Source organism: Monodon monoceros, unplaced genomic scaffold, assembly GCF_005190385.1.
Source record: "Monodon monoceros isolate NGI ecotype Baffin Bay Population unplaced genomic scaffold, NGI_Narwhal_1 Super_Scaffold_13, whole genome shotgun sequence".
NCBI lineage: Eukaryota > Metazoa > Chordata > Mammalia > Artiodactyla > Monodontidae > Monodon > Monodon monoceros.
In genome coordinates, this window is record NW_021703769.1 from 6,162,929 (window position 1) to 6,184,064 (window position 21,136).

At 48.6% G+C, this 21,136-nt stretch overlaps 1 long non-coding RNA gene across 1 annotated transcript in view; it reads right to left on the reverse strand.

The window, feature by feature from the left end:
- The window catches only part of LOC114894122, a 34,120-nt gene extending 13,376 nt beyond the window's left edge, over window positions 1-20,744 (reverse strand). Inside the window, exons 1-2 of the long non-coding RNA XR_003793124.1 lie at window positions 19,848-20,744; window positions 16,936-16,984 (exon numbers count right to left, since the gene is read on the reverse strand). This is a non-coding gene — a long non-coding RNA (uncharacterized LOC114894122). The remainder of the gene's footprint in view (window positions 1-16,935; window positions 16,985-19,847) is intronic.
- Window positions 20,745-21,136: the final 392 nt, after the last annotated feature.

Consider the following 21,136-nt stretch of genomic DNA (forward strand, 5'->3'; position numbering starts at 1 on the left):
TTAAGAGGTACAAACTTCCAGTTACAAAATAAATGAGTCCTGGGGATGCTACACAGCATGGGGGGAAGACAGTCATTAATAATGGAACCTCTCTGTATGGTGACAGATGGTAACGAGACTTCTCATGGTAAATCATTTCATGATGGATGTAAGTCAAATCATGATGCTGTGGACCTGAAACTTATACAGGGCTGTATGTCAATTGCATCTCAATAAAACTGGAAGAAAAAATTATTTTATTAAAAATAAGACCAAACAGGGACTTCCCTGATGGTCCAGTGGTTAAGAACCCACGCTCCCAATGCAGGGGGCCCAGGTTCGATCCCTGGTCAGGGAACTAGATCCCACATGCATGCCACAACTGAGTACACATGCTGCAACTGAAAAAAAAAAAAAAAAAGATCTCGCATGCCGCAAGTATAGAGACCCCACATGCCATGCCGCAACTAAAGATCCCGCATGATGCAACTAAGACCTGGCACAGCCAAATAAATAATAATAAATAAGTAAATATTTAAAAAAAATAAGACCGAACACACAAGCAAGGACATCAAGGCCCAACAGGAATGGCCTTAGCACAAGACTCAGCTCTGCCCCCTGCCCCCTCCCACCGCAGCCCACCCTTGCCCTCTGCACCCAGGATGTTCAGTCACAGGGGAGCTCCCACCCTCTAGGGGGGAGGGGCTCCTCTGTGATTCTTTCCTTGTGGGTCTCCCCACCAGACTCTGGCCTCCCTGAGTACAGAGACCATCTCCTTCTCTTCCTTATTTCAGTAAGAACCTCCACGTTGCAGGCCTTGTGCTAAAAGGAATCTGAGGTGGTCAATGTTCAATTCAAGAGTATCGGGTAATGGGGATTTCCCGGTGTTCCAGTGGTTAGGACTCCGCACTTCCACGGCAGGAGGCCTGGGTTCGATCTCTGGTTGGGGAACTAAGGTCCCTGCTCTGCGCGGCCAAAAAAAAAAAAAAAAAAAAAAAGTATTGGGTAAAAGGCAGCACAAACCTGGTCCCCAGTTCAGGTAAATGGGCTAATTCCCAGCAGGAGGGCTCTGACCCAGAACCTGAATTGTGGCTCTTCCCTGCCTTGAGGTTGCCCACGGTCAATCCAGGCACCCACCTGGGGAGTGGGTGCAACTGAGGACAGGATGTAGGCCAGCACCCACTCTCCCCGAATCTCTGCAGTAAAAAATTATGAAAGATCAACCCAAACACAAGTGTTTAATGCAGATTACTAACGAGTGAGTGGCCAAGGCTGCCTCTTAATAAGGACCCTCCAGATTGGCAGCTTGGCCTCGGTCATTTCATCTGTCACATGGGCAGCACCAAGGTGCCCAATGTCATCACGTTTGGCCAGTAAATAAAGTGACCTACGTGGGGGAGCTTAACACAGGCTGGCACCGAATGTACGTCACTGTCAGCCACTACTGAGGCCGGAGGGGAGGAAAAAACATCTCTTACAAATTCGGGACAGTTCACATGTGGGGTGGCTATGGAAGACGACCCGGGGTTTCAATGCGCTCTGCTGTCCTCTGTGAGACAGGAGCCGAGCAGGAAGCCATGGTATTTATTATCCCCTCTTCTTGCTTCATGCTTGAAATGTTTCACATTTGACATTCTTACATAGTAAAATGTGTCCACCTTTTTCTTCATAGTCCTGGTGTTTCAATCATCGTTTCTCTTTTCTTTCTGCTATTTTTTACTATGACTTCACCTTATACATCTTCTTGGCTATATCTGTCCTTCTTTGGGACTAAAAAATGATGCATAAATTTTTTAAGTCTTTGATTAATATTTTTTGAATAATCAATTCTTTCTCTGCTCATGGGAGCTGATACCTTTTGCCATTTCTCAAACTCCTACTGAGTTGTCTGCTTTTCTAGTACTAGATTATTTTACTTTTTGGTTAAAGGCTGGAATCATCAGTATTATAAAAGAAAAGATACATGGGACTTCCCTAGTGGTCCAGTGGTTAAGAATCTGCCTTCCATTGCAGGGGACACAGGTTCAATCCCTGGTCGGGGAACTAAGATCCCACAGGCAGCAGGGCAACTAAGCCTGAGCGCTACAACTAGTGAGCCCGCGTGTCACAGGGAAAGGTCCCACATGCCGCAACAAGGATCCTATGTGCCGCAACTAAGACCCGAAGCAGCCAAATAAATATTTTTTTAAAAAAGAAAGGATATATGTTTATGGTAAATGAATTTGAAACAACAGATAAAGGGTACAATTTCCCACTCCCTATCTAATTCCACCTCCCAGAGGTCTGGATTAGAGCTCCCAGCGGGATTAGGGAGTCAGAGGTGACCAGCTGTGCCCAGCCTGGGGTGCCAACAAGTCAGCGGAGCTTCTGGGTGGCCGTGACCCTTCCACTGGAGATGAGGACTCCCAGCCAGCTGTGTCTGCCTATCTGAGTGCCTCACCTCCACCTTCCCAGGCTCTGCTCTGTCAGGCCAGGGGCGTGGTCAGTGTCAGAGCCAGCAGGAGGCTGAGAGAGCCTGGACCAGACCATCGGGCCCACACGCTGCCCGGGTCCATGCAGGGAGGGAGGCCTGGGGTCCCATCTTCATCCCCCACTAGCAAGTTCCCTCACCTCTCGTGCCTCAGTTTCCACACATCTAAAATAGAAACAACATGCTCAACCTCTTGGGGTTTGGGGAAGGGAGGGGTGAGAAGCAGTATGTGCAAAGCCCCTAATGAGAGTCCAAAGTGGCAGCCTTGACTTTAAAAAGGGACTCACGGGACTTCCCTGGTGGCGCAGTGGTTAAGAATCCGCCCGCCAATGCAGGGGACACGAGTTCGATCCCTGGTCCAGGAAGATCCCACACTCCGCGTAGCAACAAAGCCAGTGCGCCACAGCTACTGAGCCCACGTGCTGCAACTACTGAGCCCGAACGCCTAGAGCCCGTGGTCCACAACAAGAGAAGTCGGCGCAATGAGAAGTCCGCGCACCGCAATGAAGAGTAGCCCCCGCTCACCACAACCAGAGAAAGCCCACGTGCAGCAACGAAGACCCAGTGCAGCCAAAAAAAGAAAAAAGGGGACTCGCTTTGGGGTGTGCTCAGCATGTACGGTTCCGTAGCATCGGCCCGTGAGAAGCGCTGACTACCTGGTCCCCTCTCGGACCAGGGTTGAGTCAGACCCATCATCTTCTCAAACTGGCCTCCCCCACCCCACCCCCATCACCTGGGTCCACGACGTCCCTCCACCCTGTGATTCCCAGCTCTGCCCCAAGTTGTCTCTTCCCTTTCATTTCATAACTATTTATGGAGCATGTACTACGTGCCCAGCGTTATTCTGGGCATTAAGGATAGAGCAGGGAACAAAACAGACCAAAAACCCTGTCCTCCTGGGGCTTCCGTTCCACTGAAAGGACCTAATAAACTAATGAGTCAAATATAGAGAAGGTCAGGAGATGCCAAGCACCAGGGAAGAGAATAAGGCAGGTGGGAGGGTCGGGGGAACCTCCCGAGGGGTATTTGAATTATCACAATTTGCAGTGTTTTGTTCATTTGTCAGTTTTCTTTTATTGCCTGTTGGTCAATATCAACACCCCACGCCCTGACTCCAGCATAAGAGCCCCAGGACGTAGGGGGCCTGTCCTTGGTCCACTGCTGTACCCCTAGGGATTACTTCTGTGCCTGACACAACCAATCACTCTGTATTCATAGAATTGCAAGAGGAACCCTCACCCTCTAGCAGTGCTGAGGTCTCAAAAAAAAAAAAAAAATGTATTTGAAGTGTAAAAACCTAGAACTGGCTGAAATCCTCAAAGGAACTTCATTCAAATAAGTTACAGGGCTTTGTCCATTCCTCACGGCTTCCCAATTTTACTTTGGCCTTAAGGCAAAGTTGAAAAATACAAGTGGACCGTGAAATAAGAGTGAGGTGGCAATCTAACTAAAGATGCTTCTGACTGAGGCTCACAGTAAGTGTTAGTTACGTATTAATTTCTTTATCCCCCAAGGAGACTGGGGGCCAAACGTCAGGAGGATGATGTCACAAGCATAGGTGCATTTTTGTGGGAAGAAGGGTCAGAGCCAGGGTGACTACATATTTTATCAGACAGGGCGTTTTTGAGAATCAAAGGGGTCGATGTTAGTAATTCCCCCAGCTCAGGAGATGGCAATCAGAAAGATCTCAAGGAAACCTGAACACAGATCACCCTAGTCAGGCGGCTCTCAGCCAGGGGCGGGGGTGAGGGCGATTTCGCCCCCAGGGAACATTGGGCAATGTCTGGAGACATTTTTGGTTGTCACAGCTGGGGGGCGGTGGTGTTTACTGCAGGCTTCTAGTGCGTAGAGGCCAGGGATGCTGCTAAACATCCTACAGTATATAAGACACCACCCCCTCTCCCCACCACCAAGAGGTCTCTTGCCCCAAATGTCAGCAATGCCAAGAATGGGAACCCCTGACCTAGTTAAGACTTTTCATCTGATGCAGAGTGGGGTTGGGGTTGATTTTTCAGCTTTTTTTTGGAGGGATCTGGGTGAGATTTTAATTTTAATTTAGTACTCCCGCCGCCAGTCTCTGGCACAACCGTCTAACTTTACCAAGGAAGCAGCTGAGCTGTTAACACCAGCATTTACCTGCAGTGGAATTGTGCTGGGCTAAGGTCCACTGTTAAAAGTTGCTACTTTCTTGTTCGTTTTAATGCTGTGTGTGTTTTTCAAATGACCCGAGTAATACCTGAATACAATCTTTTTTTTTCTTTTTTTAAATTCCGGAGGGGGAACAGACTGAACCTATTTGCATTTCTAGGCTCTCATCTGAGTATCCATTCACAAACACATATAACTTAACACTGGCTTTGTTCTCTCCACAGCCCTTGATGTCATCTTTGGCTTCTGCCTCATTATTTTAAGCACCTGGGAGACATTCCATTGTATGGATGCACCCTGCTGAAGCTGAACCTCTTCCCCCTTAATGGGCCCTTAGGTTATTCCAGTTTTTCCTGTCGTCACAAAGAGAGATAAAAGGAGCATCCTGATGCTTGTTTCTGAAGATGAGGTCCCAGGAATTGAAACTGCTGAGTCACGGGGTCAGCTCAGATTTGTCTTGTTAAAACTCTTCTCCAGTGGTGGAACTTTTAATACCATGATCAGATATTCCCTGAATCGAAATAAGTACATATACATATGTATGTTAATTTCCTCCCCTGCAGGGAAGACCAATGTCTAAAGCGTTCCTGGACATCTGTTACTATTAAGAGGATACACTGTTTTATCAGAGCCAAGAAATCCCAGCTAATTGCATGCGATGTCTTTGTGAGGGCCAAGCCCAAAGGACAGTAATTACAGGAAAACAATCCTTTTCACTGGGGACATTTGGGGTCAGCCTAGTGTGTAAACCATACTCAAGAGAGCCCAGTGCATGGGCACAGTTTCTCCTACTTCCTGTGTCTACCCTACTGTGGAAGGTGGATGGTTATCAGAGCCGTTTTAGGTGGAAGTATGGTGAAAGCTCTGTTATTCACCAGTTCTGGGGTATCTACAGGGAGGCCCCCGATTAACAGTGGGAACAGGTCTTGTCCGCTACTGAGTGCATTCTTCCGGCTGGGGTGATGGGCCTTCCCAGCACTCTGGGGCGGCTCCTGAGCCTGGGTCTCAGGAAGAGAAAAGCTGCCTTGCTTACAGAATCCTCACAAGGCAGCAGGCTGGTCATCTGCATGCAAATGACAAACCCCTGCGGAGGACCCACGGCGCTCCCTCTGTTCTAGGCGCTGCCTTACGGTCACTCACGAGACTCACCTCCATCTGGCTTCCATGGGGCTCCTGATCTACTAGGGGGGATGGATTTAATTAAAACATCGCACAAATATACAGTCACAAAGCGTGGCATTGGGTCGGGCTTAGGATGGGGGTGGTCCTCCAGGCAGAAGGAACAGCATTTGGCCAGCCGTGCACCTCTGACGTGGCGAATTCTGCCCACTCAGCAGTGTGGCCTTGAGCTGATCACCTAACCTCTCTGAACCTCCCCCTTTCACCTACAGAGTAGAAATAATAACCATAGCTTCACTGTATTGAACAGTGCCCGTATAAGTTTTCATCTATAGGACACTTTTAGGGAATTCCCTGGCGGTCCAGTGGTTAGGACTCAGCTTCCACTGCAGGGGGCCTGGGTTTGATTCCTGGTCGGGGAATTAAGATCCTGCAAGCTGCACAGTGCAGGAAAAAAAAAAAAAAAAAAAAGGACACTTTTAATAATGATGCTGGGAGACCAGGCATGACCCAGGTCTCCTGTGGGCGAACAAGGATGCTTGACCCCTGCTCTTGTGAACACACGGTGTATACCGGCCGGAGCACTGCATACTCGCCTTCACCCTCAGAGCAGGAAGCGTTATCCTGATTTTACAGATGAAGAAACCACCCGTATTTGCAGAGGCAGGATTTTTATGCAGGACTTTTTGACTCCCAAATCCATGAGGGGGATTATTATGCTATCCTGAGATTAGGCTGAAATACTTGCCTTTAGGGTTGTTGTCCTTTCCAAAATGTACGCAAGTTGTCTGGCCGTAGGAGGAGCTTCAAAAAATGCGAACTATTACTATTGTAATTAGTGAGAACTAAAACTCACATAATCCCCGTGTTAAGCAATGCTGGGATCAGGTAAAAATCACTTGCTGCCGGTTCCACGAAATATCTGATTCTAGAAGATAAGATTATGCTTCAGCTCTGCTTTCAAAACTTCACCTCCCTGGGCCCACCATTCCAAAGCTGTTGTGTCAGAAACGGCCCGATTCCAACCAGTTCGCTGCCTTGCAAAACTGCTTTAAAATCACCCAACCAGGGCCCTAAAACCCTATAAATACCATTCCCTAATTTCCCTAATCTGAGACTTTGTTGAGGTGGTGTTTTCCTTTACTGCAGGAGGTATAATAAACCAGCTTTGCTCGATCGGCAGGTTTTTCTGGCGGAATTAAACCAGTGGGATTAAGGTCTAGGAAGGCGTTAAAAATGCTTTGTGCTGTTATTCTACAAAATGGAAGTAACCAAATGTGCTAGGCACAGTAATGGCCTCCAAAAGATACCCACATCCAAATCTCCGGAACCTGTGAATATGTCGCTTTACACGGCAAAAGGGGCTTTGCAGGTGTGATCAAGGGTCTTGAGGTGGGAAAGCATCCTGGATTGTCGGGATGGACCTAACGTCATCACAAGGATTCTTATAAGAGGGAGACAGGAGATGAGAGTCAGAAGTTAAGAGATGTGATGATGGAGGCAGAGGTTGGGGTGATGGCTTCAAAGATGGAGGAAGGGGCCCTGAGCCAAGGGATGCAGGCTGCCTCTAGAAGCTGGAACTGGCAAAGAATGGATTTTCCCCTAAAGCTTCCAGAGGGGATGCAGCTCTGCATCCGTTTTAGACTCCTGCCTTCCAGAACTGTAAGGGAATACATAGGTGCTGTTTTAAGTCCCTGAGTTTATGATAATTTGTTACAGCAGCCATAAGAAACAAATACGCCAAACATTCAAGAGACAAACTATGTGAGAGTGGTCAGCAGAGAGCAGCAGAGGAGCTAGAACACAGTCTGGAACTAGACTACCTGGGTTCGAATCCCTCCCCTGCCACTTCCAGGCTGGGTGATGTTGGCTGAGTTACTAAGTAACCCTCTGAGCTTTAGTCTTTCCATTTATAAAACAAGGATGATAGGGCTTCCCTGGCGGCGCAGTGGTTGAGAGTCCGCCTGCCGATGCAGGGGACACGGGTTCGTGCCCCGGTCTGGGAAGATCCCACATGCCGTGGAGCGGCTGGGCCCGTGAGCCATGGCCGCTGAGCCTGCGCGTCCGGAGCCTGTGCTCCGCAACGGGAGAGGCCACAACGGTGAGAGGCCCGCGTACCGCAAAAAAAAAAAAAACAAAAAAAAAACCAAGGATGATACAGATAACTGCCTTGTAAAGTTACTGTGCTGATAAAAGGAGAGCTACTGTGCAATGAGCCCAGTGCAGTGCCTGGCACAGAGCAGGTGCTTAATAAATACATCTCAACAGTGAGGTTAGAAATGGAGGAGCTGGGGAACTGCTCCCTGTTCGTTTTCTCAGGCTAGACTAGAAAGCATGAGTTACTGGGATAACCAGGTGAATCTCATTTACACCACTACTGTCTGCCATTGGTACATAACACATCCTGCCGACACTTCATTTCTTAATTCACACAACCAGTTGTACATCCTGAAAAAATGCTTTCCAAGGATACATGCCATGTTTGTCTCTGATCTGAGGGAAGGGGGTCTTGAGGGAACTGAGGCCCCTTGGGTCCGACCTTCCTTCTCCACGGTCGCTGTTTCTTCTCAGGTTCCGGACGTGCCTCTCGCTCAGTCTAGGTATCAACACTGTTTTCTTTTTCAATTTTATTTATTTATTTATGGCTGCATTGGGTCTTCATTGTTGCGCACGGACTTTCTCTAGTTGCGGTGAGCGGGGGCACCTCTTCCTTGCAGTGCATGGGTTTTTTCATTGTGGTGGCTTCTCTTGTCGTGGAGCACAGGCTCTAGGCGCACGGGCTCCAGTAGTTGTGGCACATGGGCTCCGTAGTTGTGGCGCACGGGCTTAGTTGCACCGCGGCATGTGGGATCTTCCCGGACCAAGGCTCGAACCCCTGTCTCCTGCATTGGCAGGCGGATTCTTAACCACTGAGCCACCAGGGAAGTCCCTCAACACTGTTTTCTAAAATAGGGATTGGTGACCTTCCCAGACACCACCGAGACAGATACCGTGATGTGTGATGTGCGTGCAGTGCAGGCAGCGTCTGTTCTGGAGCCACACCAGCCACGGTGGGATTGTTGGAGGATGGAGGTGCCCTTTCAAACGCCAGAGGTTCCACCCTCCTAAGAAGAGGGTCAGGACCACCGGAAGTTTGGGGGAAAGATGCAAACATCCCCATTTCTGGTCCCCAGGCTGGGCACGCTGCTGTCTTTGAAATGCTGGCATCTTCACTGGGTTCTTGTTCGCTAATCCTGCTGGGAACCCTAACCCAGACCTTAGCCTCTGGGCCTGAGATTGAGAAGGTGGAGGGGTGGGAAATTACTGGCTGTTATTTCAACGTTGTCAAACAATTTTTTTTCTGCCAGTTTTATTGAGATATAATTGACATGTTCAAATACTTTTGAAATGATACTCATTTTTAGCATTATTCCAAAAAAGATTTTTTCTGAAAACAAAATAAAACAATTTGTTTTCTGAAACAAACAATATGATTCTAGTTCAAAGATGAAAAATTCAATAGATTGAAACATTTAAAAATTCAGGGGTGGGATAGGGAGGGTGGGAGGGAGGGAGACGCAAGAGGGAAGAGATATGGGAACATATGTATATGTATAATTGATTCACTTTATTATAAAGCAGAAACTAACACACCATTGTAAAGCAATTATACTCTAATAAAGAAGTAAAAAAAATTTAAAAAAATAAAATAAAATGAAAATTCAAATAGGGAACACCTAAATATACATGTAGATTTGGTATATGATAAAGGGTATCATTTTCCTATCAGCGAAAGAAGAAATGGTTATCCAATAAATCATATGAAGTCCTACTTGGAAAAATAAAAATAAATCAAGAAAGCAGAGATTTACAATGGGAAAATCTGACTTGAGCCTTAAATGCACCATCTGCAGGGTCTAGCTCCTCAGGTGGGCAACTGGAAATGCACGATCCCTTTGGGAATGATAGTGGGCCTCAGAAAACTCTCTTCCTTCTTCCTGCCGGGGAATTAACCCAACTACCCTTATTGGCAGTCTTCCAAAACTCTAGAACTCACGTGTTCTCAATGCTATTCTCAATTGTTAATGTGCATGAGAATCGCCTGGAGGGATTGTTAAATGGTGGATTGCTGGGCATAACCCACGAGCTTCTGATTTTGATTCAGTAGCTCTTGAGGGGGAGGGGTGGGCAGGAATTTGGTGGTGCTGACACTGCAGGTCTAAGGACCACACTTTTGAGAACCACTAGCCTAGGACTGGAGATCTGTGGGCTCGGGGCTCGGTGAGCCAGAACTCAGAGCTGTGCCTGACACAGTCTTCAAGAATGGAGCCAGGGCTTCCCTGGTGGTGCAGTGGTTGAGAGTCCGCCTGCTGATGCAGGGGATGCGTGTTCGTGCCCCAGTCTAGGAAGATCCCACATGCCGTGGAGCGGCTGGGCCCATGAGCCATGGCCGCTGAGCCTGCACGTCCAGAGCCTGTGCTCCGCAACGGGAGAGGCCACGACGGTGCGAGGCCCGCGTACAGCAAAAAAAAAAAAAAGAATGGAGCCAACTCTGGGTGCTCAGTTAATATTCAACTGACAATCCTAAAAGCCCACTTACTGTGTGCGAGGGTCTTTGCCCAAGACCAGAGGCCCTGCTGCTGAACACCTGGAGAAAAATCAAAGAGGTCCCTGGCCTCTGGGAAGTCAGAGTCCAATGGGCACCTGTAAGCAAAGAAGCCCATACATGAGCCCAACATAGGCAGAGGGAGCTGGCCCCATGCTGAGTAGGGCAGGGGTATGTCAGCAGGTGAGTGACAAGGTACATGAGCTACAGAAGAGCCTGGTGACTGTGGTCCAGTTGTATGAGCATAAAAAAACATAAGGCTGCTGCTTTCTGCCGAGCCTTGAACCAGAATCTCTAGGGCCATTCTAACCATAAACATATAGGGAAGGGAACTGTGGGAAATGAAGTCCAGTCGAGGTAAATTAACTCGTTACCAAGCCAACACGATCATGATATTTTCCCACTGATTGAAGCCTAAGTTTATGCCCTTTGGTCAAGTTTTATGCTTCCTTTTTATAAAGATTTTACACTTCTTTTGCTAGACTTAGCCTACATATACTTTTCGTTCAGTTTTGCCAATCATCCTAATAATACTGTCCTTTATATCAAAAGGATCCAAACTCGATCACACTTCACACCCAGTTCTCTTATCTCTTCCGTCTTTTCCATCTGGAGAATTTCTTCAGTCTTTCCTCAACTCTCATGACCTTAACATCTTTTTTTTTTGTTTTCTTTTTTTGCGGTACGCGGTCCTCTCACTGTCGTGGCCTCTCCCGTTGTGGAGCACAGGCTCCAGACGCACAAGCCCAGCGGCCATGGCTCACGGGCCCAGCCGCTCCGCGGCACGTGGGATCTTCCCGGACCGGGGCACGAACCCGTGTCCCCTGCATCGGCAGGCGGACTCTCAACCACTGCGCCACCAGGGAAGCGCGACCTTAACATCTTTGAAGATTATGGGACAAGTATTTTGTGGAATGACCCTCAATTTGAGTTCATCCACTGTTTCCTATGATGAGACTCTGGTTACATGTCTGCCCGGAATTTCACAGAAGGGATGCTGTGTTCCTCTCCTTGTCTCCTGTCAGGTAGCACATGACTTCAACTTGCCCCGTGACTGAGGACGTGAGCACTGATCTCTTGATTAAGATGCTTTGGCCAAGTTCCTCCACAGTAAAGTTACTTTTCTTCTTCTGTATTTAATAAGAAGTATTTCAGGGGGAGATACTTAATTTCCCATTCCTATTCTACTTTCACCCACTAATTTTAGCATCCATGGATGTATCTTGTCTGAATTATTTCTATGATGACTGCCAAAGAGTAATATTCTAATTCCATCATTCTCTCTACATTTAATTAGTTTGCATTGTAGTGTTAGGAAGAGCTTCCTGTTTTCATCATTTATTCATTTAAAAATTTATGTCAGGGCTTCCCTGGTGGCGCAGTGGATGGGAATCCAGCTGTCAAGGCAGGGGACATGGGTTCCAGCCCTGGTCCGGGAAGATCCCACGTGCCGCAGAGCAACTAAGCCCGTGCACCACAACTACTGAGCCTGCCGTCTGGAGCCCGCAAGCCACAGCTACTGAGACCTGCACGCCTAGAGCCCGTGCTCCGCAACAAGAGAAGCCACTGCAATGAGAAGCCTGCGCACCACAACGAACAGTAGCCCCTGCTCTCCGAAACTAGAGAAAAGCCCACGCACAGCAATGAAGACCCAATGCAGCCGAAAATAAGTAAATAATAAAATAAATAAATTAAAATTTATGTCAGGGTGAACTCAAGGATTCCTGTTTTATTCAGTGGGTTTTAATCCATTTCTGTCATTACTTATTTTGAAGTTCTTGTTGTCCCAGGTTTGGAAGTGGGAGTCGGTTCAAGACAGGTTTAGTGGCTTTTGATATGATTGCATCAGTCTTTGAGAGATTCCTTAGCATAAAAAGAAAGTTTAGGATCATCTTGTTCTTTTCCTGCCTCGGCCCTAGAACCAGCCAGTTCTCCATGGAGTCCTGGCTTCTTTTAGTGCAGAGCAGCATTTAGAAACCAATATCTGGGTGCTAGGTGTGCTCATTGCTATTGGGGTGTTACTGCTCCCAGGACCTCTTAGTGGACAAAGACAGGGAGTGTGTGTGTGCATGTACACAGATATACATCTATATTTATTTATACTGGAAAACCATGCATTCATATTAATCCTTCCAATTCTAATTCAGTTCCATAGGATTCATTCCAGTATTCCTTCCTTCCATATTTGGACCTCCTCTCCCTTAAAGTAAGACACATGGATCTCATTATTCTCAGCATATTTACTTATTTTCTCAGTCCCCTGTGTTCTGTGTTCAGCAAATCTCCTGAACCGCTGGGCCACTGGCTCTCAGGACGCCCTCATTAGGTAGACGCAACCCCCTGCTGGACTGCTACCCCACCCTGTTCCATGGGCCTCCGTCCTCAGGTACATTCTGCATATTGACTTCCATTTGACTTGATGATACTTTATGTATATGGAGTTTTGAATTTATGTTCACAAGAAATATCAACAATGGTTTTTCTTTTTCACACATTTGTCTCTGGTAAACCTAGCCTCATAAAATGCATTGAGTGGTTTTCGTTCATTTTTTATCCTCTGGAACAATATAGGAATTATCTGGGCTTTTTAAGAACTTTCCTGTCATCAGAGTCCTGCAGAGTCTCTGTTCACTGTACTTTAAACTACTGATACAATGTAACAAATACAGGTCTACTGCGGTCCTCTTAAGTGATTTTGTAAGGTTATATTTTTCCAGAAAATTGACAGTTTCTTCTAAATTTTCTAATTTATTGGTATAAATCTGCTTCTAAGTGTTGGCTTACTTTTTAACCTCTACAGTATCTGTAGTGTACTTCTTTTCATTCCTAAAACTTGTATCTTCTTCTTTCCCTATAAGTAATATCATCAGGGTTTTACCTATTTGTTTTTATTTTTGAATAGCCAATTTTTGGTTTGTGATACTCTGAGTTGATTCATTTTTATTATTTTTATCCTTTTCTTCCTCCCATTTTCCTTGGGTTTATTCTGATATCCTTTCTCTAATTTGTTGCATTGGATATTTAGCTTATTAATTTCAGCCTTTTTTCTTTATTATATATGTGCACTTAAGGCCATGTTTCCCTATAGTTACTACCATAGCTGAATCCACAAGTTTAACTAGATAGGATTTTCATTGCTGTTTAGTTATAATACTCTCTCACTTATATTATGACTTCCTCTGTTTTTTTGCCAGTTTCTTTTTTTAAAATTGAAGTATAGTTGATTTATAATATTATATTAGTTTCAGGTGTACAACAAAGTGATTCAATATTTTTATAGATTATACTCTAAAGTTATAAAATATTGGCTATATTCCCTGTGTTGTACAATATATCCTTGTGGCTTATTTTTTTTATACATAGTAGTTTGTACCACTTAATATTGGCTATATTCCCTGTGTTGTACAATATATCCTTGTGGCTTATTTTTTTCATACATAGTAGTTTGTACCACTTAATCCCTTCCCCTACCTTGCCCTTTCTTCTTTCACTCATGAATTATTTACAGGTTTGTCTTTAAATTTACAAACATATAAGATATTCGGCATTTTCTTTATATAGCATTGGACTTAAACATAATGAAATCTGCATCACAAGGACAAAGTGAGCAATTTGTTCCTGGCAAAACTCAGTTGTAAAATCTCTCTTCATTCACACCACAGAACATCTTTGAATGTGTGCGGAGGGCGCATTTTAAAGTGATTTCTAGTTTGTGGGGTGGCACTGAGTACGGTTTGGCTACCTGGGCCCTACAAGACCTTCAACTGGACCCCCGAGATAGATAACCAGTCTAAGACAGGCACGAGGTACTGTGGGGGATAAAAGGACCCCGGGTTCCAAAGAACCTAGAGACAGCGGGGTCAGAAAGAAAGCACCCAGATTCATCATTCTTCATCCCCTCATTTGTTCATCCTTTGAGAATCTTCCTCCCAGGTCCAGTCTGCAATCTATGAAAGGGTTCCTACTGTTTCTGATCCCCAGGCTTAGGTAGAAATACTTGGAAGGAAATGCAGAAACAACGGCAGAGTCAAACCGGGACTTTCGTGTCCATAGGGTCGAAGACACTATGGTGAGGATGACCCAAGGCCCAGGCTGGGGACACCAGGTAGCCTAGCATCTGGACGCTCCGGGAAGGTCTGCCCACCAAGCAGCTCAGGTTTGGGACCTGCCTCTGTTGGGGGTTCAGGCCCAGGGAGCCTCAGATGGCATCTGCCCCTCCTGCCCCACTCAGAACTCCTGGGGCAGGTTTTTGTTCTCCATTAAATGATGGGGTTGCCATTGCCCCTCAGGGAGCTGGGGTATTTCCAGCAAGGGATGTCCCTTCTCTTCTTCACATAGGTATCCTCTTAAGCGGGTAGGAAGAATCCCTAGAGGCATTCACACTTCAGTCCTTCCCATCTTTGGAGGTTTCATTCATCTGGGTTCTTTTTTTTTGGTTGTGTTGGGTCTTCGTTGCTGCACATGGGCTTTCTCTAGTTGCGGTGAGCAGGGGCTACACTTCTTTGGTGCCTGGGCTTCTCATTGCGGTGGCTTCTCTTGTTGCGGAGCATGGACTCTAGAGCACAGGCTCAGTAGCTGTGACTTGCGGGCTCTAGAGCGCAGGCTCAGTAGTTTTGGCACGTGGGCTCAGTAGTTGTGACTTGCGGGCTCTAGAGTGCAGGCTCAGTAGTTGTGGCACACAGGCTTAGTTGCTCTGCGGCATGTGGGATCTTCCCGGACCAGGGCTCGAACCCGTGTCCCCTGCATTGGCAGGCGGATTCTTAACCACTGCGCCACCAGCGAAGCCCCATCTGGGTTCTAAAGCAGCTGGGGGTGGGTGGGATCCATGGAGGAAAATGCCTTTATTTGGGTCCTGACTGTGTGTCAGGAACTGAGGCAGGAGCCTGATGCCCACCATTTGGTGTTCTTGATTTCATTTTTTACAAAGCAGTGAGTGGGGGCAGATGGCTTGCTCTGAGTCACAGAGATCTAAGTAATCTCTGAAGACGGCCCTCCTAGGAGAAGACATCTGCCTCACCACCTCTTTATAACACACCCCCTCCCTCGAGAGCTCACAGCTCCCGGTGACACCGTACACATTAGTGGCTGTGAACCCAGTTTCCTGAGTTGAGCAGAGACGGGTTCAACTCTGGACCTCCCGCATCACACCATCTCCCTGAGCCCTGGTTTCCCCATCAGCAAAATGGGAAGAAACCTATCTGCAGGGCTGCTGGGAGGATCCAACAGAATAATAAGGCAGTAAAGTGCAGAGTTCCATGATCCCTCTAAGAGAACAGGTATTTGGTCAGAATCAGACAAAGGGCCGGGCCCGCAGCCCTACAGTTTGCTGGGATGGAGCAGCTACTGAAAATGCTGCCCGGCCGAGGGCAGGGCCGCTCCCCTCCCGCTGTGTCGTAGTTTCCCCTTCTGTAAAGTAACGGGGTTTGAGCCAAGGTCTTCACTAAATGCCAGAAATTCTGCACACCCGGGTGCTGCCCGGAGCCCCCAGCCCCACTCCCAGGTTCCCTGGGAGCCTCTTTATCAGCACGTTGAAGATGCCGCTTCTAAAGGGCTGCGACTTCCGTCCTCACTGGCCACATTCCTGAACCCCGTTCTGCGGTGCCCACCTGGGACCTTCTGTCCTCCAGGGTCCTCGTCTGAAGCCAGAGCTTTCGACTCACTGCTAAACCAAGAAGCAGCAAGGCCGAGTCCTACAATATGAGCCTTGGAAAGTCTCGGCTTCTGCTTTCTTTTCTCCTGAGCCTCAGTTTCTTCCTCTTTGAAACAAGGAGGTCACACCTAATGATTCCCAAACCCCTTCCAGGGCTAAAACATCCAAACCACGCAGACATCTTATGTTCTCGTTTTAAGGTAACCCTGAAGGAAGACGTTCTTACTGCACCCTCCGAAAGCAATACCCATCAAGCACACATAGGAGAGTTTACAAAAGCCTGTGACAGCGACAATCTCATTTCTTGTTGGGCCTTTACCCACAGAGATGAGAGCTTTGCTATCTCCACGATTCAGATAAGAAACCTGAATCCGGGCTTCCCTGGTGGCGCAGTGGTTAAGAATCCGCCTGCCAATGCAGGGGACACGGGTTCGAGCCCTGGTCTGGGAAGATCCCACATGCTGCAGAGCAACTAGGCCCGTGCGCCACAACTACTGAGCCTGTGCTCCAGAGCCCGCGAGCCACAACTACTGAGCCCACGTGCCACAACTACTTAAGCCCGCGCGCCTAGAGCCCGTGCTCCGCAACAAGAGAAGCCACCACAACGAAGAGTAGCCCCCTTCACCACTACTAGAGGGAGCCCGCGTGCAGCAACAAAGACCCAACACAGCCAAAAAACAAATAAATAAATAAATAAAATAAATCTATATTAAAAAAACAAAGAAACCTGAATCCTCTTTGGTTATACAGCTGGGGGTGGTCAAACCAGGACTTGAGCATAGGCTTTCAGACCCCAGACGCTGGTAGGACAAGTCACTGGGGGTCCAAATCCGGGCCCCTCCACTGCGAGGAGCACCGGAAACGAAGACGGGAGGGTGCAGTTTCTAGCCTTGACCACAAGATGGCGATCTGACTCTAGGCATTGCCATTAAGGGTGGGGAGGGCCTCCTTTGGTGTCACAATCGTGTGTTTACACTCTCCTACCTTTACTTTCTCCAGTCCTGGATCTGGTTTTCCAGAGATTTGCAGCGATCTTTAAAAAAGCAAAGCAAACAAAAAGGAAATCAGATCAGGTGATGTGTTTGATTCCCCCAGGGCTTCTCACCATACGGAGAATAAAATCCACAGGCCCAGGTATGACCTGGCCGCTGCGCCCTCCCCCTACGCTTTCTTCCACCCAGCCTGCAGCCTGCCTGCTCCGTGCGATGGCTCAGCCAGCTCAACTGATGCATTCGGAGAAGGGCCATGGGTGCTCCGGGGACCCTGCCATCCTGTCATCCGATGGTTCCATGATTTGGAGGGCGAGAGCCATGCTTGGTCTTTGTGTGCTGAAATGAACAGCTGGAGGCCAACAACATGGAACCTGGAACTCTGGTTTGAGTGCGATTCCATTCATTCACTCACTCATTCATTCATCGGTATTGAACCAGCCCCTAGTAGGGGCCAAACACTTGGAATACAGCTCATAGTGAGGTCAAGGGGGGTCAAAATATGCTATAGCCAGTCTCCTCCTCCATTTCTCAAGCCGTCCTAAGTGACGATGGTGATAATTATGATATGAATGAAATGAAACTAGCCAAGGATGTGTTTACAATTCTGGAAGACGGTGTTGTGATTTAATACGTGAAAGGCAGAAGCCAATTCTGTAATCTATCACTGGAATAAATGACTACCCATGTGGAAGAAAAGAACTTGGTTTCTATAAAACCCAGTTAAGTATCTTTTTACGGGAGCAAGGTATACTTTTTATTAATCAAGTCTCTGCTTTTACTTCACTTTCTGATGATCTGTCCCAATCAGCTAATCACGTCAGTCACACATCAGGTAAAGATTTGTGTTTTGCTTTAAATATTTATTTATTTATTGGCTGCGTCGGCGCTTAGCTGCAGTGAGCAGGCTTCTCTCTAGTTGTGGTGCACGGGCTCAGTAGCTGTGGCGCGTGGGCTCCAGAGCGCATCGGCTCTGTAGTTGTGGCACACAGGCTCTCCAGTTGTGGCTCACATGCTCAGTCATTGCAGCGCGCGGGCTTAGTTGCCCCACGGCACGTGGCACCCTATTTCCAAGACCAGGGATCAAACCCGTGTCCCCTGCACTGGAAGGTGGATTCTTAACCACTGGACCATCAGGGAAGTCCCAAGATTTGTGTTTTTCTAGTGCTATGCAACTGTTGATATTGAGACCCCATTTCTATGAACCTGTAACAAGGAAGGCAAGTAAAAGCGGTGTGCTTGTTGTGTAAACACAGCTTTCGTGATCCCTCCTCGGGGAAGAAAGGAGCTTATGACTCAGTTTTTAGGTCTGATTTGATTTTGTTTTGTTTGGGGAGGATGAGACAGGGAGGGCTTCCTGGAGGAAGGGACATTTAAGTCAAGCCAGAAGGATGAGTCGGAGCTAACCAGAGGCGGGGAGCAGGGTAGGGAAGGGTAGCCCAAGAAGGCAGCAGCAAGTGCAAAGGCCTGGAGTGGAAAGAACATTCTGGAACCTGAGAGCCTGTCAGCATATCAGGGACACAGAGTGCACCCTGCGGGGTTGGCCCTGGAGTCGGGAGAGGCAGCGAGGGGCCAGGCTCTGAAGGGTTGTGTAAACTGAGTTGAGGCAGTTAGACCTCCCCTCAGAGCTCTAGGGAGCATGAAATGGTTTTAAGCGGGGACTGACCTGATTCGACTTTTCGTTCTAGAAAGATGCCAAGGGCAGCAGTGTGAGAAATGAGGGCTGGGGATCACGCAGGAGGCTGTCACATCACCCAGGAGGGCGTTGACTGTGGCCTGGCCTCAGGTGGCAGTGAGGACGATGAAAGTGGCCTTGGAATGGCCAGCTGGTGGCTGACTGGACGGGAGCTTAAGGGAGGAAGAAGCAGTAGCAGCAAGGGTGTCATGGGCTCGGGTGTCTGGCTTGAAGAGCGGTACCATTCCTGGAGCTGAGGGGGCCTGGGGCGGAGACAGGTGGGGAAGAAGACAACGCGAGGTTTCATTTGGACACGTTCAGTGTGGAAAGCCCACGAGACATCCAAGTAGGGGTGTCAGGTAGGCGATCAATCTGTGCGGTGACAGCGGGACCCGAGGGTAAGCGTGGGAGCCCTCAGCCGCTAGGGCACATTTAAAGCCTTGGCGGTGGATGAGGTCGTCCCGTGAGAGCCCAGTGATGAAGAGGACTAGGGCGAGCCGTGCGGAGGCCAGCACTTGAGGGCGGCGAGGAGCGGGCCGAAGGTGGAGGCTGAGAAACCGCGAGTGTGTCACGGAAGGAAAGAAAGGAGGGAGCTTCTGGAAGAAAAAAGTGGTCAGCTGTGTGGAGTGCAGCTAAGAAGCCTCATCACGTGAGGACATGAGCGGGTCCTTTGTATATTGTAACATGGTTGGAGGTGCCCTTGGTGAGAGAGAAGCCGGGGGTGGGGCAGAGGTCTGGAGAACGGGTGGGAACTGAGGAAACGGAGAAAAGTTTGTGAAGGAAAACAGATAAATGAGGGTGGACGCTGGTGGGGCTCACAGAGGTCAGAGGGTTCTGTTCTCGTTCTAATAAGGAAGCAGTGCCGCAGGCTGATGGGATGCAGAGGAGAGAGAAATGGAAAATTTGGGAGAATGGAGGGAATAATTAAGGACTTAAAATCCTGGAGAAAGTCACGAAGGGTGGGACCTGCAGCAAGATGGGGGACCGGCCTTAGGTCAGAAGAGCAGGTTGTATGTTTCCTCCATAAGCCAGGAGAAACGGAGGAAGAAGGGGACCCAGGGAGGAGCAAGCGGGGCTGCCCGCAGGACCGCACCCTTGGGCCCTGCATTTGGGAAGCAGACGTCTCTTGGCAGGACGTGGCTTGTCTCTGAGGTCTGAAGCAACTGGCCCCAGAGATGAGTCGACTTGGCCCCGGAATGGAGACCCAACCCAAGGCGAACGCCCTGGCTCACCCGCTCCGAGGTTGGCAGCTCGCTCCGCGTGAAGGCTGCACACGTGGGAGCTCCACCCAGTCAGAGGCAATCCAAAGGAGGCCCCAGAGAAAGTGGTTTCCAGGGGATTTTTTTTTTTTTTTTTTTTTGCGGTACGCGGGCCTCTCACTGCTGTGGCCCCTCCCGTTGCGGAGCGCAGGCTCCGGACGCGCAGGCTCAGTGGCCATGGCTCACGGGCCCAGCCGCTCCGCGGCACGTGGGATCCTCCCGGACCAGGGCCACCAGGGAAGCCCACCAGGGGGATTCTTTAGCAACACTTCAGGTCTTGTCTCTGCAGAGAAGAGGAGAAATTGACAAAGGATCTTAATCTTCCCTTAATACTGCCTAGTGCCTGTGCTCACACTGCTTGTCGGGCTTAGTTAGGTTCTTTTGAAAAGGCATCAACTGACATTGGGAATTTAAAGAAAAAAAAGCTGGGGTGAGGGGGGGGAGGAAGGAAGGAGGGGAGGAGAGAAAGAGAGCAAAGGAGGAAGATTCCTTAATGTCAGGCGTTTCAAGGGGAGAAGCTTCCAGAGTGACTTATTCCATCCTTCCACATGCGGCCACGCTGTGTCTGGGCAGGGCACTGGCAGCTGCTCCCTGCACAGACCTCAGCTCAGTCTGGAGATGCAACCAACCAAACCCGGATCCTGGCACCAGGCCCGCTGCAGCTGTAGGTCAGCATAAGTATCACCCCTTTCCTCTGGGGTGCACCGAAGCCAGGTGCTTTCATCGCTGCCCTACTCCAGAATTACCCTTGTTCTGCAGCTGGAGGACCAAGGCTAAAGAATGGTAAGTGGGCTTCCCTGGTGGCGCAGGGGCTTCCCTGGTGGCGCAGTGGTTGAGAGTCCGCCTGCCAATGCAGGGGACATGGGTTCGTGCCCCGGTCCAGGAATATCCCACATGCCGCGGAGCGGCTGGGCCCGTGAGCCATGGCCGCTGAGCCTGTGCTCCGCAACGGGAGAGGCCACAACCGTGAGAGGCCCGCGTACGGAAAAAAAGAATAAGAATGGTAAGCACCCCAGTTTGCCTGGTCGGGAGCTGCAAAGCCAGAATCCAAGCCTCTCTGAAGGCAAGGAGGGCATGATGCTCAAGGTCCTGTGACTCTTGCTAACTGTGCGGCCTTAGAAAGGTTGCAAAGGACCTACCTCATAGGGTCATTTTGAGGTTTAAATGAATTTATACTTATGAAGTATATAGGAAACGTCCTATGTGCCGCATGATGTTTGGCTATTATTATTGGGGGTTATCGCCCCCACCCCATCTCCATC